Source organism: Aegilops tauschii, chromosome 2 (genome assembly GCF_002575655.3).
Source record: "Aegilops tauschii subsp. strangulata cultivar AL8/78 chromosome 2, Aet v6.0, whole genome shotgun sequence".
Classification (NCBI taxonomy): domain Eukaryota; kingdom Viridiplantae; phylum Streptophyta; class Magnoliopsida; order Poales; family Poaceae; genus Aegilops; species Aegilops tauschii.
In genome coordinates, this window is record NC_053036.3 from 189045013 (window position 1) to 189066659 (window position 21647).

The following is a 21647-nucleotide window of genomic DNA, read 5'->3' on the forward strand; positions in this document are numbered from 1 at the left end:
CGCGCATCAACAACATCCTCCGCTTGGGCGACTTGGCGCTCCCTCGTCTCCAACTGCTCAAGCTCAAGGCTGTGCTCTGTGGCTTCTAGTGCCAATGCTTCCTCGCGCTTCAGGATCTCTTCCTCCTCGGCAGGCGTCCCCTTAATCGACGCTAGGGCGGCTTTGCACGCCTCCACTAGCTGCTCCAAGGAGGCGCTCCTGGCTGGGAGCTCCCACACGCATTTTTCTACGATCTCGCGGCGACGGTCAGCTTCCCGGGCCTCTTCCAAGGCTCGAGCGTAGGCCTCACGCGAGGTTGCAAGAGACGCCTCAGCCTTCGCATTATCAAGCTCGCACTGGTGGCGGCCGAGGTTGATGGACACCTTCAGTTTTTGCCGCTCCTCCATCAGCCGAAGACCCTCGGCCGCAAGGCGCGCGTCTACATCCACGAGTTCTCCGCCGAGCCGGCTCATCGCCCATTGCCTCCTGAAAGAGCTCGTGGCGGACGACACTCCGTTCGTGTGCAAACTTAAGCGCGCAACCGATTCCGTCCTCCACAGCGGGGGTTGCCGACGGGATCCGAAGTGGCTCGCCCCCTTTCAGCAGGGGGCTGGGGGCTGCCCCCCCTGGGTCGCCGACTGGGCCTCGGCGGGAGCCCAGTTGAGTTGAGGCTCGCTACTCGAAGAGGAAGCCAAGACCAAACTCATCCAGCCACCGTCCACAACTAGAGGAGGGGCCCTTGGCACGCTCGTCGCGCCCCAGGCAAGGCCACGAAGAAGAGACGGCAGGAGCGCAGGCTCGAGGCGCCAGGCTAGCGTGTCTGCCTCTCCGGCTGACCTCACACCGGGGGCGGCATGCTGGTTTGGGGCGCTCAAGGCCAGCGGGAGATTTGAGGCAGGAGGAGGTTGCTTCCCGGGAGGCTTCACGGCCTTAGCACAAGGGATCCTGAAGAGCCACCGGCAGGAAGGGAAGCAACACTCAAGGAATTACAAAGATAAGGTACTTACTCATCTATGGCGATGTACTTCCTCTGCTTCAATGGCCGGAAGGTGCCACTGTTGTAGCTCGGGGACCCCTCCCTCTTGCGGAGCGCATCGAAGTCCACACGGAGCCATCGAAGCGTTGGACGTGGCGACCAGCGCAGGGCGCGACTGGTGAAGCGCCCGAGGAGACGACCTTAGGAGCGCCAAGCTGTGGAGAGCCATCAGGCTCCGCCTCGCGATGACCTGCTGAGGCCTCGGGGGCGTCGGCCTCAGGAGCAGCGGATTGCGTCGCCCCCTCAACTGCCACCCCAGGGCAAGAGTCACGGGCTCCCGGGAATGGTGCCTCGGGAGCCTCGGGCGGCGTCGACACCTCGGCACCTGCGCCTTCGGCCTCCAGTGGTTCTTGCCCCCCTGCGTCCACTCTTGGGGCAAGTTCGGTGTTGGTGACAAGGAGGGGAACCACGGTGACGGGGTTCTCACGAGGACCCTCAAGGCTAACTCGACGCTGCCCCCCATTCATCGAAGGGGGGCATCTGCCCCGCGAACTCCACCCTGTTCGAGCAGCAGTACAGAAGACAACCCTCCTGCGGCATATCGCCTAGCGAGGTGTCGTGTGTCAAGACCTCGAGCACCGTTCTTTGTGTCTCGGGCGGGATCCCCGACTCCTGAAGCCTCATGCAATCCTGGCCGCCGGACAGGGCCCACATCGGCTGGGAATCGCGCTGGAGTGGGGCGACGCGGCGTCGGGGGAACTCCTTCATCACCTTTGGTGCAGTCACGCTGAGATCCTTCAGCCTCCTCAACCGGAGCCAGACGTAGGCAAGGCGGGAGCCCACGAGCTTCTCGTCACCCCAGCCGGAGCTGGGGACGGCGGGCGACAACGGAGGCGAGAGCAGGGGGCTGAGCACTCCGACATCCACATACACCCACCATGTACGAAACCCGCTCGCAGGGGGCGGGAGCTCAAAATCAATCCCCGAGCCGGCCGTCACCGCCATAGCCTGGAAGCTCAGGCACCCCGAGCACTGCAGGGGGTCGGTCAGTGATAACCCACAAGTATAGGGGATCGCAACAGTTTTAGAGGGTAGAGTGTTCAAACCAAATTTATTGATTCGACACAAGGGGAGCCAAAGAATATTCTCAAGTATTAGCAGCTGAGTTGTGAATTCAACCACACCTGGATAACTTAATATCTGCAGCAAAGTAGTATGGAAGTAACGGTAACAGTGGCAAAAGTAATAGTAGCAGTTTTGTAGTAATTGTAACAATGGCAACGGTAAAGTAACTAAGCAAAGATCAATATGTGAAAAGCTCATAGGCATTGGATCAGTGATGGATAATTATGTCGGATGCGATTATTCATGTAACAGTTATAACATAGGGTAACACAGAACTAGCTCTAATTCATCAATGTAATGTAGGCATGTATTCTAAATATAGTCATACGCTCTTATGGAAAAGAACTTGCATGACATCTTTTGTCCTACCCTCCCGTGGCAGCAGGGTCCTATTGGAAACTAAGGGATATGAAGGCCTCCTTTTAATAGAGTACCGGACCAAAGCATTAACACTTAGTCAATACATGAACTCCTCAAACTACGATCATCATCGGGAGTGGTACCGATTATTGTCACTTCGGGGTTGCCGGATCATAACACATAGTAGGTGACTAAGACTTGCAAGATATGATCAAGAACTCACATATATTCATGGAAACATAATAGGTTCAAGTCTGAATTCATGGTACTTGGGCCCTAGTGACAAGCATTAAGCATAGCAAAGTCATAGCAACATCAATCTCAGAACATAGTGGATACTAGGGATCAAACCCTAACAAAACTAACTCGATTACATGATAAATCTCATCCAACCCATCACCGTCCAGCAAGCCTACGATGGAATTACTCACGCACGGCGGTGAGCATCATGAAATTGGTGATGGTGGAGGGTTGATGATGACGATGGCGACGGATTCCCCTCTCCGGAGCCCCGAACGGACTCCAGATCAGCCCTCCCGAGAGAGTTTAGGGCTTGGTGGTGGCTCCGTATCATAAAACGCGATGAATCCTTCTCTCTAATTTTTTACTCCCCGAGCGTGAATATATGGAGTTGGAGTTGAGGTCGGTGGAGCGCCAGGGGGCCCGGGAGGCAGGGGGCGCGCCCGGGGGGTAGGCGCGCCTCCCACCCTCATGGACAAGGTGTGGGCCCCCTGGCCTTGATTCTTTTGCCAGTATTTTTTATATATTCCAAAAATATTCTCCGTTGATTTTCAGGTCATTCCGAGAACTTTTATTTCTGCACAAAAATAACACCATGGCAATTCTACTAAAAACAACGTCAGTCCGGGTTAGTTCCATTCAAATCATGCAAGTTAGAGTCCAAAACAAGGGAAAAAGTGTTTGGAAAAGTAGATACGACGGAGACGTATCAACTCCCCCAAGCTTAAACATTTGCTTGTCCACAAGAAATTCAGTTGACAAACTGAAAGTGATAAAGAAAAACTTTTACAAACTCGGTTTGCTCTTGTTGTTGTAAATATATAAAGCCAGCATTCAAGTTTTCAGCAAAGATTATGAACTAACCATATTCACAATAACACTTAGGTCAAATGTTTACTCATATCAATGGTATAATCAACTAGCGAGCAATAATAGCATATCTCGGATGACAACACTTTCTCAAAATAATCATAATATGATATAACAAGATGGTATCTCGCTAGCCCTTTATGAGACCGCAAAACATAAATGCAGAGCACCTCTGAAGATCAAGGACTGACTAGACATTGTAATTCATGGTAAAAGAGATCCAGTCATACTCAATATAAATTAATAGTAATGGATGCAAATGACAGCGGTGCTCTCCAACTGGTGCTTTTTAATAAGAGGGTGATGGCTCAACATAAAAGTAAATAGATAGGCCCTTCGCAGAGGGAAGCAGGGATTTGTAGAGGTGCCAGAGCTCGATTTTTGAAATAGAGATAAATAATATTTTGAGTGGTATAATTTCATTGTCAACATAACAACCGAGAGATCTCGATATCTTCCATGCTACAGACATTATAGGCGGTTCCCAAGCAGAATGGTAAATTTTATACTCCCCCACCACCAACAAGCATCAATCCATGGCTTGCTCAAAACAACGAGTGCCTCCAACTAGCAACAACCCTGGGGGAGTTTTGTTTGCAATTATTTCGATTTGATTTGCTTAGAGCATGGGACTGGGAATCCCGGTGACCAGCCATTTTCTCGTGAGTGAGGAGCGGAGTCCACTCCTCTTGAGAATAAACCCCTAACATGGAAGATACAGACAGCCCTAGTTGATACATGAGCTATTCGAGCATACAAAACAAAATTTCATTTGAAGGTTTAGATTTTGGCACATACAAATTTACTCAGAACAGCGGGTAGATACCGCATATGGGAAGGTATGGTGGACTCATATGGAACAACTTTGGGGTTTATGGAAGTGGATGCACAAGCAGTATTCCCGCTTAGTACAAGTGAAGGCTAGAAAAAGACTGGGAAGCGACCAACTAGAGAGCGACAACAGTCATGAATATGCATTAAAATTAATCAACACTGAGTGCAAGCACGAGTAGGATATAATTCACCATGAACATAAATATCATGGAGGCTATGTTGATTTTGTTTCAACTACATGTATGAACATGTGCCAAGTCAAGCCACTTGAATAGTTCAAAGGAGGATACCACCCTATCATACCACATCACAACCATTTTAATAGCATGTTGGCACGCAAGGTAAACCATTATAAACTCCTAGCCAATTAAGCATGGCATAAGCAACTATAATCTCTAATTGTCATTGCAAACATGTTTATTCATAATAGGCTGAATCAGGAACGATGAACTAATCATATTTACAAAAACAAGAGAGGTCGAGTTCATACCAGCTTTTCTCATCTCAAACAGTCCATCATATATCATCATTATTGCCTTTCACTTGCACGACCGAACGGTGTGGATAATAATAATAGTGCAGGTGCATTGGACTAAGCTGGAATCTGCAAGCATTCAATAAATAGGAGAAGACAAGGTAATATGGGCTCTTTGTTAAATCAACAATAATGCATATAAGAGCCACTTTAACAATTTCATCATGGTCTTCTCCTATCGACCCCCAAAGAAAAGGAAATAAATAAAACTATTTACACGGGAAAGCTCCCAACAAGCAAAAGAAGAACAAGAAATCTTTTTTGGTTTTCTTTTAATTTCTACTACTACATGCATGAAAAGTAAACTAGCTAAAAGCTAGAACTTATTTTTTTTGTTTTTCTTAAGTTTTTCCAAGCACACAAGAAGAAAGCATAAAAATGAAAATAAACTAGCATGGATAGTACAATGAAAAAGTATGAGCACCGACAACTAGCATGAGGGTGTGCACATGAATGTAATGTCGGTGAGAAATACGTACTCCCCCAAGCTTAGGCTTTTGGCCTAAGTTGGTCTATGGCCACGGCTGGCCTGGCGGATATCCGAAGTTGTAACTGGGGTCGTACTGAGATGCAGCCGCTACTGCATGACGAGCTGCAGCTTGGAGGCGAGCTGCTTTTGCCCTCTTCTCGTACTCGTTTTCCTGCTCCCTTGTCATGACATATCTCCCTTTTTCCTGAAAGTCAAAGAAAGTCGGAGCAGGGAGAGCAATATGGACAACGCGACGTGTGTCAAAGATTAGTCTGTACTGGAGAGGCTGTTCATTCCTCTCAATAAACTGATGGCGAACTATAGCATTAAAATCTAGATAAGCAGGAGGCAATTCCATATCATAATCACGAATGGGTACCTCAAGATAATTAGCTAAACGGGTTGCATAAATTCCACCAAACAAATCTCCACTTATATTGTTATTATGCAACCTACGTGCAACAATGGCCCCCAAGTTATATTGTTTATCTCCCAATACAGCACTCTTGAGAACACTGACATCAGGAACACACATGTGACATGCCTCATCCTTACCGTTTATGCATCTACCTATAAAGAGAGCAAAATAATGAATAGCAGGAAAATGAATGCTCCCTATGGTAGCTTGCGTTATTTCTCTAGATTCCCCCATAGTGATACTAGCAAGAAAATCTCTAAACTCAGATTTGCGAGGTTCACTAGCACTACCCCATTGTGGGAGTTTACAGGCAATATTAAAATCTTCTAAGTCCATGGTATAACATTTGTCACAAAGATCAAACAGGACCATGTGAGAGTTGCGTGAAGATGAAAATCTAAATCTTCTCACAAAGTAATCAGTAAGGTAGTAGTGTTGGTGTCGGTGTACAAAAGTAGGGGCTCTCCTTTTGACCCCTTTACTTGTGCACGGGCAGTCAGAGCCGCGCGCCACGGCCGCACATAGCAGGGCAAATGAGGGTAACCGGAGAGAAGCCGAAGCACAAGACAACCAAGGCAACGCCAAGGCCAAGAACACAAAGAAGCAGAGGGACAAAGCAGGTTTCCACGGCAAGACCCTTGCCGGGGCAGCCCGCCCACACCAGCGGGGCGCGCCCCCTTGAGCCCACGGTTTCCAACACCATCAACCACGTTGGGCCAGGGCTCGGGAGGCACCTCCATGGTGGCATGCAGATCTTTGTGAAGACAAAGAATATCCAAGATCAGATGAGGATTGGACGACAACGATCCTCGGCAAAACCCTTGCCGAGGAAAGCCACAAGACCCCCGGCAAGATCCTTGCCGGGGACGACTGCGCACCACGGCAAGACCCTTGCCGGGCCTCCCAGCAAGACCCTCGCTAAGAGCGCCAGCAGGGCCACTGCCAGGCCCGCACAAGCCAAGTCTGCACCGCCACTCGCATGCAGCTGCCAGCCCAACCAACTGGGCAGGTACCTGCATGGCAACAAGCGGCTTCCGAGCCAACTCAGAAAGCACCTGCGTGGTGGCATGCAGATCTTCATGAAGACCCTACCACCGCGCCACCTTAGCTGCCTACCTGCCTACATGGCACCGCATGCATCGCTGGCCTGGGCGCGTGTCGAAGCGAGGCGAGCCGGCGATGGACGGGACGGGCTCCGTTCCCATCCCCAATAAAGCAAGGGGACACCTAAGCGATGCATTAAATGCGTCTTGTCCTGTAATACAGGCGATAAGCTCGCAGTACTGTAGGCCTTTCCACCTCCTGTGTGCCCTTGTGGCAGCCCCTTTCGACTATAAAAGGAGGCCCATGTCATACTGGAGAGGGATTCGACTCTTTTGAACTATGCAGCCACCATAGCTAGTTCGAGAGCTCGAGAACTCTCTGAAATATAGCCACCAAAGTAGGACTAGGGTATTACGCATCCTCGCGGCCCGAACCTGGGTAAACGATCCTTGTGTTGACTGTTGATCCTGCTCTTCTCACAACCCCGCACCTCGGCAACCGTAGTAGGGATTCCTGTGATCCCATAGGTGTCGTTTCCCACGGACATCTTTGGCGCGCCAGGTAGGGGCGCGCAATTGTGAGAATCTTGTCTAGCAGTTAGCCTAGTAGTTCTTCATCGCCATGGCTCCCAAGAAGAAGAAGGCCACGGCGGTCGGTCCACCGGGAGCCAGATGGCCCATACCGGTGCGAGCAGCGGACCAGTCGCGGACGGAACCCGAGCCACGGCCCGCGAGCACCAGCATCACTCTGGCAGTCAGAGCCTGGCGAGCAGCGTCGTTCGTGCGCCAGGCGACGCGACGCACGCTACCAGGTCCAAAGACGGGACTAGGCCCCCCGCAGGCGGCGCGGGGCCCTCCAGGAGTGTCGCTGTGCCACCCACGGGCAGCGCAGCAACCTCCAAGATGCCTACGCCGGTGCCCACAGCGCGCTCCTCCGAGGGTGCGCCCGATGAGCAGCGCCACGCTGGAGACCCCGGACGCCGCCGGGGGAAGAGTCCTGTGTGTCACCCGCGGGACGAAGGAGCCCAGCATGCCCGCCGAAGTGCTAGCGAAATTGGCACACAACAGCTGGGCCGTGATAGAGATCCTTCTAACATGGTTAGAAGTTGAAGCACGCCACGGTCCATGCAGCTTTCGCCACCACCCATGCCAGCAGAAGCTTTGGCGCGCGTGCAGTTGCTCCTCGACTTCCCTCCTGCTGCGGAGAAGCTTGACGAGTGGAGAGCCACCATCCGGAGCCTCGTCACCTTCGCCAACAAAGATGATCCGCGACTGGCAGGGCCCTCGGGTCGACGCTCCGTCGAGCCACCACAAGCCAGCGGTGGAAGGACCGGGGGTGCCGCGGTCATGGTGCACTCTCCTCCTCCGAGCCAACCCCCATGCGTGTCAGTCCGTCGTGGCGATGCTTGTGATAACATCTCCATAGCGTCCTCCGACCCGCGGACCCACCGCGACCAGCGCCAAGTTCTTCGGGAGCGAGCCCATGAAGATGCTTGAACCACCATCGAGCGCCGGCACGATACACGACACCAGTCGGACAAGCTGGCCGGGCCCGCTGCGGACCACCCGGCTCCGGGAGGCTCCGGCGGCCTACCTTACGAGGTGGGTTGTCCAGCCTTTACCCGTGAGCTGCGGCGGTTCCAGTGGCCATCCCACCGCATGTTCAAGCCCGACGTCAGCGAGAAGTACAACGGCAAGACCCATCCATTGGAGTTCCTCAGCATCTACACCATCGCGATGCAAGCTGCTGAAGCCCGCGACGACAAGGTGCTCGCCAATTACTTCCCGCTGGCGCTGAAGCCTAACGTCATGTCTTGGTTGATGCACTTGCCAATGGATTCCATTTCTTCTTAGTCGGACATGTGCCATGAGTTCGTTGGTGCCTTCACTGGGGGCCACCAAGCTCACGGCCAGGCGAGTGATTTGCATATCATTCCCCAGAAGGATAGGGAAACCCCGCGCAAGTACATCCAGAGGTTCAGCCGGGTGCAGTACAACATCCCCGATGTTCGTCCGCCGCCGTGATTAGCGCGTTTCATCAGAATGTGTGCAACCGCAAGATGCGCGAAGAGCTAGTGATGAACAAGGTTAAGTATGTGGCCAAACTTTACATTCTGGATGATAGGTGTGCCCGGGCTGAGGAGGGAAGGAAGTACCCCGGCGAAGACGCCGGCGTGGAAACCGACTCCACCGATGGAGACACCGCCGCCCCGACGAAGAAGGGCCGGCGTTGCAACAAGAAACGCAAGGGCAAGGCCGTGCTTGCCGTCGAGGGATCCGACGACACCGGCGCCACCAAGAAGGCCAAGGCAGACGACCCTGGCAAGGAGATTGCCGGGTGCACCACCTGCCGGGCCCTGGCGGCTGCCGACAAGCCAGGGGGCTCCAACAAGCAGTACTGCAAGATCCACCGCACCAAAGGCCACGACCTCCAGAACTGCAGGCAAGTCGAGCTGCTTGCTGAGAAGCAAAAGGCCGAGTATGAGAGGCGGGACAAGGAGAAGGGACAAGATGGTGTCGAGGGACCTGGCAAGAAGCGTGGCGGCCAAGGAGGCCGCCACGGCAAGGACAACCAACAAGGCAGGCCCGCTCGGGACCGTGACAAGAAGCAAGAAGACAATGATCATGACGAGGACGACGAGTCCGGCGAGCAAGAGTTTCAGAAGACTATAGAGGTGCGTCGATGGTGGCGCCTTGCTGCATACTTCTCACCGCCAGCTCAAACAATGGGCGCGTGAGATCACAGCAGTAGAGCCCTCGTTCGACGGTCAGAAGCCGTTGAAGTGGTCCAGCACGCCCCTCATCTTTGACACCGAGGACCACCCTAACCGCACAACTGCGGTCGGGTGCTTGCCGTTGTTGGTCTCACCAACGATATGCAACCTCAAGGTGAACAAGATGCTGGTTGACAGCGGGGCCGGTCTGAACCTAATCTCGCCCATTGTGATCAAAAGGCTGCAAATTCCTGATGGAGACCTCGAGGAAACGGGCACGTTTCAAGGGGTCAACCCGGGAAGGAGCCAGCAGAAGGGCAAGGTCACATTGCCTGTGACGTTTGGAGGCGAGCTAAACTACAGGACGGAGAGGCTTGTCTTCAACGTAGCCGAGATCCCCTTGCCCTACAACAGCATCCTCGGCCGCCCGGCACTGGCCAAGTTCATGGCGGTGTCACTCTACGCCTACAACACGCTGAAGATGCCTGGGCTGATGAACATCATCACCGTCCCCTCCAACAAGAAGGACGCGCTGATCTGCGCCGACCTACTCTACCGGGAAGCAGTTGCAGCAGCTGCCGCCAAGGCACGTGCTCCTGCCGCTAAAGCCCCGGGAGGGAAGAAGAAGACTGGAAAGACCTCTCGCACCCGCTCCGGCAAGCACACCTCTTCGGAGTGTTGTGCTACCATCAAGGACGTGCCAGAGAGCTCCACCGGCAAGAGCAAGAAATCCAGAGCTGCGCCACTAGAGACCAAGAAGGTGTCCGTCAGGGAGGATGGCGCGGGAGGGGCTTTTACCATAAGCTCCACCCTCGACAACAAATAGGAAAGCGCGCTCTTCACTTTCCTGCAGACGAATGTTGATGTGTTTGCATGGCAAGCATCTGACGTCCCCGACATTCCCAAGGAAGTGATTGAGCACCATCTTGTTGTCTGTCCTCATGCGCGACACGTCAAAAAGAAGGTTAGGAAGCAAGCTTTGGAACGACAGGAATTCATTACAGAGGAGATCAGGAAGTTGGAGGCGGCAGGCTTGGTGAGGGGAGTGCTCCATCCGACGTGGTTGGCCAATCCGGTGGTGGTGCACAAGGCGAACGGGAAGTGGAGGCTGTGTATTGACTACACAGACATCAATAAGGCTTGTCTTAAGGACCCCTTCCCGTTGCCGCGCATCGACCAGATTGTTGACTCCACGGCCGGGTGTGATCTGTTATGATTCCTCGATGCCTACTCGGGCTACCACCAGATCTTCATGACGAGAGAAGATGAAGAGAAGACAGCATTCATCACCCCATGTGGTACGTACTGCTTTTTACGGATGCCTTTCGGGTTGAAGAGTGCTGGCTCGACGTTTGCAAGAGCGGTCCAAATTGGTTTTGGGCCCCAGCTACATAGAAATATTGAAGCTTATATGGATGACATAGTGGTCAAAACCAAGGACAGGGCAACTCTTGTACAAGACTTAGAAGGGACGTTTGCCAACCTGCGAAAGATCAACCTCAAGCTGAACCCTGAGAAGTGTGTCTTCGGCGTTCCGTCCGGCAAGCTGCTCGGGTTCTTTGTGTCGCAACATGGGATTGAGGCAAACCCAAACAAGATCAAGTCTATCGAGCAGATTGAGGCACCTAATCGGATCAAGGATGTGCGTTGGCTCACTGGCTGCGTTGCCGCCATGAGCCGATTCATCTCCAAGTCTACCGAGCACGCCCTTCCCTTTTTCAAGATCTTGAAGTAGGCAGGCCCAATGGAGTGGACCCCAGAGGCCGAGGCGATGTTGCAGGATCTGAAAAAAATACCTTTCCTCTACAGCAATATTAGTTGCGCCTAAACCACAAGCGCCGTTGCTGCTATATCTGGCGGCAACGAATCAAGTGGTCAGCGCCGCACTAGTGGCGCGGAGAGAGGCCGGCGAGGAGGCGGTGGCAGTGGCAGGCCCAGCGGATGGCGAGTCAGGGGTTCCCCCGGCAGGGCCTGGTGCTGGCAAGGCAAGACCCCCGGCAGAGTCTGACGCCATTGGGACAGGGCCCGCGCAGCCAAGTGAAGTGGTGCAGAAGAAGAAGATGATGTAGCACCCGGTTTACTTTGTCAGCTCCCTCTTGCAGGGGGCTAGGTCAAGGTATTCCGGTGTGTAGAAATTGCTCTTCGGCCTCCTTATGGCCTCGAGGAAGCTGCGTCATTACATCGAAGCCCACGAGATCACTGTCATCACCCGCCTCCCGTTGCAACAGATACTGCACAACCCAGATGCAACCGGAAGGATTGTGGAGTGGGCCTTGGAGTTATCTAGCGTTGGGTTGAAGTTTGATAGTACTTCGACAATCGAGAGCAGAGTCTTAGCGGAGTTCATTGCAGAATGGACCTCAACGCCCGACGAAGAAGTCCATGAGACTGCTCTCCCTCGCAAGGAAGCAAGTCGTGACTGGGTCATGTACTTTGATGGGGCTTTCTCGCTACAAGGCGCCGGTGCCGGTGTGCTGCTTGTCGCACCCACCGGAGAGCACCTCAAGTATGTGATCCAGATGCACTTCCCCAGGGAGATGTCCACAAACAACACTGCTGAGTACAAGGGGCTGCTTGCCGGTCTCAGGATTGCGACAGACCTCGGGGTAAAGAAGCTCATCGTCAGGGGTGATTCGCAGCTTGTCGTCAGACAAGTCAACAAGGATTATCAGAGCCCATTGATGGAGGCCTACGTAGATGAGGTGAGGAAGCTGGAGGAGCACTTCGACGGTATACAAGCGGAGCACGTTCGCGAGCGGAGAACGACATCGCCGACTACCTGTCGAAGCACGCTGCATTCAAGCTACCTATGGAACCAGGTACCTTTTTGCTTCGATTGACTCAACCATCCGTCGAACCATCAACGGAGCAGAACAAGCGGAGGAAATCAGGCCCCGGGAAGTACTTTCTTGCTGAGCCCCCCAGGGGCCGCCGACAAGGGTGTTGCCATTGACTCTGAGCCTGCCGAGGAGCGACCGACTCCGGCAGGCCGTCAAGCCCTGGCCGTAGAGACGGTCGCTCCCATGGCAGAAGAGATGCCTTTGGCCCTTGCCGTCGAGCCCTAGGCTCCGGCATGGGCACAACACACCGTCCATTTCCTCCAGACAGGGGAACTTCCTGAGGAGCAGGAAGAAGCGGAAAAAGTAGCCCGACGGTCTGCCTTGTACCAGTTCGTCGATGACGTCCTGTATAGAAAAAGACCAAACGGTGTGAAATTGAAGTGCATCCCCCGGGAGGAAGGACTGGAGCTGTTGGCGGAGATACACGGAGGCATATGTGGCTCCCACATAGGATCGAGGGCCCTTGCCGGCAAAGCGTTCCGGCAGGGTTTCTTCTGGCCCACTGCACTCCAGGATGCAACGGCACTAGTAACCAAGTGTGAAGCGTGTTAGTTCCATTCAAAGAAGCTTCATCAACCAGCTCAAGCCCTTCAAACAATCCCTCTCTCCTGGCCATTTTCGGTCTGGGGGCTCGACATACTGGGCCCTTTCCCCCGTGCTGTCGGGGGCTTTGAGTACTTGGACGTTGCAATCGACAAGTTCACAAAGTGGCCGGAGGTGGAAGCAGTGAGGAAGGTGACAGCACAGTCAGCCGTCAAGTTCTTCAAGGGGCTAGTCTGCCGTTTCAGTGTGCCAAACAGAGTCATCACCGATAATGGCACGCAGTTCACAAGCCACACCTTCATGCAATACATCCAAGACCTTGGCAGCAAGGTCTGTTTCGTTTTCGTGGCCTGAGGACAAATGCTTTTGACAAGCTGCACAAGAGCGGAAGGCGCTGGATTGATGAGTTGCCGGCGGTTCTTTGGTCGATCAGGACGACACCAAATCGAGCCACCGGCCAGACACCCTTTACCCTGGTATATGGGGCAGAGGCAGTTCTCCCCACGGAACTCATATACGGGTCACCTCGAGTGCTCGCTTATGACGAGCTTGAGCAAGAGTAGGTGCGGCAAGATGACACAACGCTCCTTCAGGAAGATCATCTTCGGGCGGCTATGAGAGCAGCACGCTACCAGCAAGCCTTACGCCGCTACCATAGCCGCAAGGTTCATGCCCGGAGCTTTGAGGAAGGCGACCTTGTTCTTCGCCGCGTTCAGTCGGCCAAGAATACCAACAAGTTGACGCCAAAGTGGGAAGGCCCTTATCGGGTAATAGGAGTCACCAGGCCTGGCGCAGTCCGCCTGGAGACCGAAGATGTTGTCCCAGTGAGCAACTCCTAGAACATCGAGCATCTTCACAAGTTTTACCCATAAGGCGCGGCTTGCCGGGCCTCCCGGCAAGCCACCTTTTGTACAAACTTTGCCGGCAAGGCATGTAACCCTCTGTACAAAGCCAGGCGCAGACCCTGAGCATAAATAAATGAAGCGCTGGCGGCCTAAGTTATAGAATGCATGCTAGGTTAAGTCTCTCCCTCGGTTAGGGTTGATAGTGCTTAGCGGCGATTAACCCCTAGCCTAGAGGTTGAGTGTGCGTCTTTCTGTTCTCTTTGGTTTGTAGGGCACTTCTGCTGAGCCGCTTGGGAAAAGGAGAACGAACCAGCGCTCCGGCGCCGGCAGGGCAAGGCTGCCGGGGGCTAAAGATACAAGGATCCAACCACGACAAGCTAAGATTGCCGGGGGCTGCGGATTAAGATAAGTCTTTCATCCCCCTGTTATACGTTTCCATATAGAACTGGGACATGTGAAACCTCAGTTATGTTCTTAAAACACCGTGCTCCCCCTTTCCTGTACCCGAGAGCTACTTCCTGGGTCGGAATTTGGTAGTAGTTACGGTGGCAAGGAAATGAACGAGGAGCCTAACTCTACTTCACCCCTGCCTCCGCCAAAAGCACGAGAATGGTCGACTGAAGGGGAGAAACGGCGAGGCCTGTTGCCGGGCGACAATGTTTATCATAAAAATAACAAGGATTCATCCTTAGCATGGGCCTCGCTCACGCACAAAAAACCCGGCAAGCACCCTTTTTATTAAAAACATGAGCAAGGGGATTACAAGTTTTAAATCTGACAGGTGCCCGCAGGCTTACAAACTAAAAAGAGAAAAAATGCCCATAATCCCTTTCTTATCCCTCTCCTCAGAAGGTGGAACAAGACAGCGGGAGGGCAAAAAGAGCGCCTAGGCGAGGTGCGAGGAGCAGAAGGCTTGAAGATGAGGCAGCGGCCCGCCAATACGCGATGAAGGCGTCGGTGCCCGCGTACTCCGAGTTGACGGCCGCCACCCGCCTTCTTCGCCTTCTCCGGCCCTCCTACGCCAGCCACCCAAGGAGACGGCGGGGAGCACCCTGATGGAGAGCTTGACGAGGAAGGCCCTCGGCAGGGCACGAGGCCAAGGGAGGGGCGACGCGGTCAGTCGAACTCGGAGTCGGCATCCTGCCGCTCGACCCTCTCGTCGTCGCTGTCGCTGTCCTCCTCGTCACTCCCGCTCAAGGAGGAATCTTCATTGTTGGAGGAGCTCTCCACGCAGCACTTTAGGCGAGTTCCAAGATCCCTGAAGACCTTGACGGAGAGCAGGCCGTCCTCCATTAATTTGAAGTAGAGAACGAGCCCCGCCGTCAGGCTGTGGATGCGGGCGAACGTCTTCCATCCGCGGCGAAGGTACATGACCTCAGGAGCGGGGAAATCCACGTCGACCCGCGTGCCGCCATTCTCGCAGCCCCTCATGTGCAACCTGAGGGTCTGAGGAGGGTCAAGCTCCATCTCCCGGGCGAACGGGGTTGGGAGGCGAAGACGACGACGCGGTGGCCGGCGCAGCCTGATGAAGAACTCGCGGGGCTAGTCCCCGACGTGGCCCTCCATCAGGAGAGGCATTGCTAGCGGGGGCAGGGCCGGCGCGCCGCCCCGTCCACCTCTCCCCCGAGCGCCACGATGACCTCGGCCTCGCCCCCTCCCCCTTCCTCTCGTGGCAGGCTCCGCCGCCACGAGGTCTTGGGAAGGGGCGACGCGCTGTCGAGCAGCAACCCTCACGCCCACCGTCCAAGGGCCGGCACTCCCTCTCGCCATGGCGGATGGAAGGAAGATCCGGGGGTAGAAGAAAATGGATGAAGGAAGAATGAGGAATGCCGTCCCCCTCCCCTTCTTATAAAGGGGCGGAGTCGGGGCTCGGCCGCCCCATTCGGCCAATCCAGTCACCAGGGGCGCAGGGAATCAGGACCGACCCGCTGTCCCAATCAGCGATGACCCGGTTTCCCGCCTCCGCCGCCTGCCACCTGCATGGAGGACACGTGGTGAGCAAGCAAAACCCAGGGGACGGGTGAGGCGACCGTTCCCCACCCCGTGATCATGGGGCACGGACGCCTTGAAGGCCATGACCCGGGTCCGCCCGAGTAAATGCGCCGCGCCTCTACGCCTCCCTCTTTCCTGGGGAAGGCGCGAGCCGTCCCTTCCCCATGATGTGATGCATGCATGCGGGAACCACCCCATGCATCCCCCCCACGTCACGCATTCAATGCGGGTCATGGGGAAGCACAGCGGACGAAAAGTTACTGCGGTAAAATCCGCCCCTCCTACCCGCACACCGTTCTGGGCCTAGCCCAACAACGTGTCGCTCTTATGTGTGGCCCAGACCCGGGGGCTCCTACAGTGAACAAAAGTAGGGGCTCTCCTTTTGACCCCTTTACTTGTGCACGGGCAGTCAGAGCCGCGCGCCACGGCCGCACATAGCAGGGCAAAGGAGGGAAGCCGGAGAGAAGCCAAAGCACAAGACAGCCAAGGCAACACCAAGGCCAAGAACACAAGGAAGTAGAGGGACAAAGCAGGTTCCCCCGGCAAGACCCTTGCCGGGGCAGCCTCAGTGGCCCCGGCAAGACCCTTGCCGGGGCAGTTCGCCCACACCAGCGGGGCGCACCACCCTTAAGCCCACTGTTTCCAAAACCATCAACCACGTTGGGCCAAGGCTCGGGAGGCACCTCCATGGTGGCATGTAGATCTTTGTGCAGACAAAGAATATCCAAGATCAAATGAGGATTGGAAGACAACGATCCTCGGCAAAACCCTTGCCGAGGAAAGCCACAAGACCCCCGGCAAGATCATTGCCGGGGACGACTGCGCGCCACGGCAAGACCCTTGCCGGGCCTCCTGGCAAGACCCTCGCCGAGAGCGCCAGCAGGGCCACTGCCAGGCCCGCACCAGCCAGGTCTCCACCGCCACTCGCATGCAGCTGCCAGCCCAACCAACTGGGCAGGTACCTGCGTGGCAACAAGCGGCTTCCGAGCCAACTCAGCAAGCACCTGCGTGGTGACACGCAGATCTTCGTGAAGACCGTACAGCCGCACCACCTCAGCTACCTACCTGCCTACATGGCACCGCATGCATTGCTGGCCTGGGCGCGTGTCGAAGCGAGGCGAGGCGGCGATGGACGGGACGGGCTCCGTTCCCGTCCCCGATAAAGCAAGGGGACACCTAAGCGATGCATTAAATGCATCTTGTCCTGTAATACGGGCGATAAGCTCGCACTACTGTAGGCCTTTCCACCTCCTATGTGCCACTGTGGCAGCCCCTTTTGACTATAAAAGGAGGCCCATGGCATACTGGAGAGGGATTCGGCTCTTTTGAACTATGCAGCCACCATAGCTAGTTCGAGAGCTCAAGAACTCTCTGAAATATAGCCACCAAAGCAGGACTAGGGTATTACGCATCCTCGCGGCCCGAACCTGGGTAAACAATCCTTTTGTTGACTGTTGATCCTGCTCTTCTCACAACCCCGCGCCCCGGCAACCGTAGTAGGGATTCCTGTGATCCCATAGGTGTCGTTTCCCACCGACAGTTGGAGGCACTTATCTGACACGAAGCCCTCCAGATCAGCGTTATGCACATATGCATCAAATTCCTCCTTAATTCCTGCTCGGACCATGAATTCTTCTGACGACCATTCACAAGGCCGCACTTGAGCTTCTCTTGGTGGTTCATGGTACGGCTCACGTATTGCGGGCCTGGGTCCTTGCTTCCTTGAAGAACCACCTTGGTGCATTTTCCTAAACATATTTCTTCCTCTGAAAAATTTCTGAAATTTTTTAGTAACTTAAAATAAAAGTGAACCAAACTCAACAAAATTGATAGCAACTACTCCCACAAGTGCCTAGAGACTAAATCATGCATTAGAACTACATGGGACCCAATAAATTTGACATGCAAGCTAAAGAACAGGGTCACCTAAGCAGCAAAAATTTGCAATAAATAAAGCACTAGAAAAAAAACTAATTGGACCATTGGAGGAGTCACATACCAAAGAACAATCCCCCAAAGCAGTTTTCTGAGTGGACCTTTCAGCAAGGAGATCGAAAATGGCAGCAAGATGAGCTAAAACTCGTGCTTGAGCTGGTTGGTGATTTTTTTGGGAGGAGGAAGAAGTTTGTGGGTGCTGGAATAAGTGGAGGGGGGCCATCGAGGGCCCACGAGGCAGGGGCGCGCCCAGGGGGGTGGGCGCGCCCTGGACCCTCGTCGCCAGGTGCTGGCTCCCCCTGATGTGTTCTCAGTGCCAAATATTCTTAAATATTCCAGAAAAATCATATATAAATTTCAGGGCATTTGGAGAACTTTTATTTTTGGTGTATTTTTTATTGCACGAATAATTCAAAAAATAGACAAAAAATACTATTTTTACTTTATTTAATCTAAATAATAGAAAGTAAAGGAGGGTACAGAGAGTTGTGATTTCTAACTTCATCCATCTCATGCTCATCAAAAGGAATCCACTAACAAGTTTCATCAAGTCTTGTTAATAAACTCATTTTGAATCGCATGAAACTGGAGAATTTTCAAATAGCACTAGGTTACCTCAACGGGGATATGAACATCCCCAATAATAAGAATATCATATTTCTTCTTGACAGTAGGAAGAGGAAATTCAAAACCTCCAAAAATAATCAATGGAATTTTTCTAATAGAGTTTATACTGAGAACTTGAGGTTGTTTCCGCGGAAAGTGTAGCGTATGCTCATTACCATTAACATGAAAAGTGACATTGCCTTTGTTGCTATCAATAACAGCCCCTGCAGTATTCAAAAAGGGTCTTCCGAGAATAATATACATACTATCATCCTCGGGAATATCAAGAATAACAAAGTCTTTTAAGATAGTAACGTTTGCAACAACAACAAGCACATCCTCACAAATACCGACAGGTATAGCAGTTAATTTATCGGCCATTTGCAAAGATATTTCAATAGGTGTCAACTTATTCAAATCAAGTCTACTATATAAAGAGAGAGGCATAACACTAACACCAGCTCCAAGATCACATAAAGCAGTTTTAACATAGTTTCTTTTAATGGAGCATGGTATAGTTGGTACTCCTGGATCTCCTAGTTTCTTAGGTATTCCAGCCTTAAAAGTATAATTAGCAAGCATGGTGGAAGTTTCAGCGTCCGGTATATTTCTTTTATTTGTAACAATATCCTTCATATACTTAGCATAAGGATTCATTTTGAGCATGTCAGTCAAGCGCATACGCAAAAAGATAGGTCTAATCATTTCAGCAAAGCGCTCAAAATCCTCATCATCCTTTTTCTTGGATGGTTTAGGATTAAAAGGCATGGGTTTCTGAACCCATGGCTCTCTTTCTCTATCGTGCTTCCTAGCAACGAATATCTCTTATCATAACGTTGATTCTTTGATTGTGGGTTATCAAGATCAATAGCAGGTTCAATCTCTACATCATTATTATCGCTAGGTTGAGCATCAACATGAACACGAACATTAATATTATCACTGGGTTCATGTTCATCACCAGATTGTGTTTCAGCATCAGAAATAGAAATATCATTGGGATTCTCAGGTGTGTTAGCAACAGGTTCACTAGAAGCATGGAAAGTCCTATCATTTTTCTTTTTCTTCCTCTTGGAAGGACTAGGTGCATCAATATTGGTTCTCTGAGAATCTTGCTCAATTCTCTTAGGGTGGCCCTCAGGATACAAAGGTTTCTGAGTCATTTTACCCCCTCTAGTCACAACTCTAACAGCATTATCATTTTTCTTACTGTTTAATTCATGGAGCAAATCATTTTGAGCTTTAAGAACTTGTTCTACTTGGGTGGTGACCATAGAAGCATGTTTACTAATGAGTTTAAGTTCACCTTTAACTCTAGACATATAATCACTCAAGTGTTCAATTATATAAGCATTGCATTTCAATTGGCTACCAACATAAGAATTGAAGTTTTCTTGTTTAACAATAAAATTATCAAACTCATCTAAGCATTGGCTGGCAGACTTATAACGAGGAATATCACCTTCATCAAATCTATAGAGAGAATTTACCTTTACTACCTGTGTCGGGTTATCAAGACCATGTATTTCTTCAATAGGTGGTAAATTAAGACCATGTATTTCTTCAATACGAGGTAAATTCTTAACATCTTCAGCTTTAATACCTTTTTATTTCATAGATTTCTTTGCCTCTTGCATATCTTCAGGACTGAGAAATAGAATACCCCTTTTCTTCGGAGTTGGCTTAGGAGTTGGTTCAGGAAGTGTCCAATTGTTTTCATTAGTCAACATATTATTCAATAGTAATTCAACTTGATCAACAGTTCTTTCCCTGAAAACACAACCAGCACAACTATCTAGGTGGTCTCTAGAAGCATCGGTTAGTCCATTATAAAAGATATCAAGTATTTCATTTTTCTTGAGAGGATGATCAGGCAAAGCATTAAGTCATTGGAGAAGCCTCCCCCAAGCTTGTGGGAGACTCTCTTCTTCAATTTGCACAAAATTATATATTTCCCTTAAAGCAGCTTGTTAAATCATATCCTAGGGACTACGCACACAACCAGGATCAAGAGAATTAAACCATGTCTTAGCATCACCCTTTAATGAGAATGGAAATAACTTAAGCATATAATAGTAGCAAGTTTTCTCATCATTATTGAATAGGGTGGCTATATCATTTAATTTAGTAAGATCTGCCACAACAGTTTCAGATTCATAGCCATAGAAAGGGTCAGATTCAACCAAAGTAATTATCTCAGGATCGACAGAGAAATCATAATCCTTATCAGTAATAAAGATAGGTGAAGTAGCAAAAGCAAGGTCATATTTCATTCTAGCATTCAAGGATTTTTCTTTCCACTTAGCTAATAATTTCTTAAGATCATTCCTATCATTGCAAGCAAGAAATCTCTACCAGTTTCTTCATCCATAACATAACCCTCAGGCACAACAGGCAATTCATATCTAGGGGGAGAATCTTCATCATCACTTTCATCAATATTATCAATTTCAATAACTTCATTCTCTCTAGCCCTAGCAAGTTGTTCATCCAGAAATTCACCTAGTGGCACAGTATTATCAAGCAGAGAAGTAGTTTCATCATAAGTATCATGCAAAGCAGAAGAGGCATCATCAATGACATGCGACATATCAGAATTAATAGCAGAAGCAGGTTTAGGTGTCGCAAGTTTACTCAAAACAGAAGGTGAATCAAGTGCAGAGCTAGATGGCACTTCCTTACCTCCCCTCGTAGTTGAGGGATAGATCTTGGTTTTCTCATCTTTCAAGTTCCTCATAGTGACTAGCAGATATAAATCCCAAGTGACTCAAAGAATAGAGCTATGCTCCCCGGCAATGGCGCCAGAAAATAGTCTTGATAACCCACAAGTATAGGGGATCGCAACAGTTTTTGATGGTAGAGTGTTCAACCCAAATTTATTGATTCGACACAAGGGGAGCCAAAGAATATTCTCAAGTATTAGCAGCTGAGTTGTCAATTCAACCACACCTGGATAACTTAATATCTGCAGCAAAGTATTTAGTAGCGAAGTAGTATGGAAGTAACGGTAACGGTGGCAAAAGTTACAGTAGCAGTTTTGTAGTAATTGTAACAATGGCAACGGTAAGTAACTAAGCAAAGATCAATATGTGAAAAGCTCGTAGGCATTGGATTAGTGATGGTTAATATGTCGGATGCGATTATTCATGTAACAGTTATAACATAGAGTGACATAGAACTAGCTCCAGTTCATCAATGTAATGTAGGCATGTATTCCGAATATAGTCACACGTGCTTATGGAAAAGAACATGCATGACATCTTTTGTCGTACCCTCCAGTGGCAGCGGGGTCCTACTGGAAACTAAGGGATATTAAGGCCTCC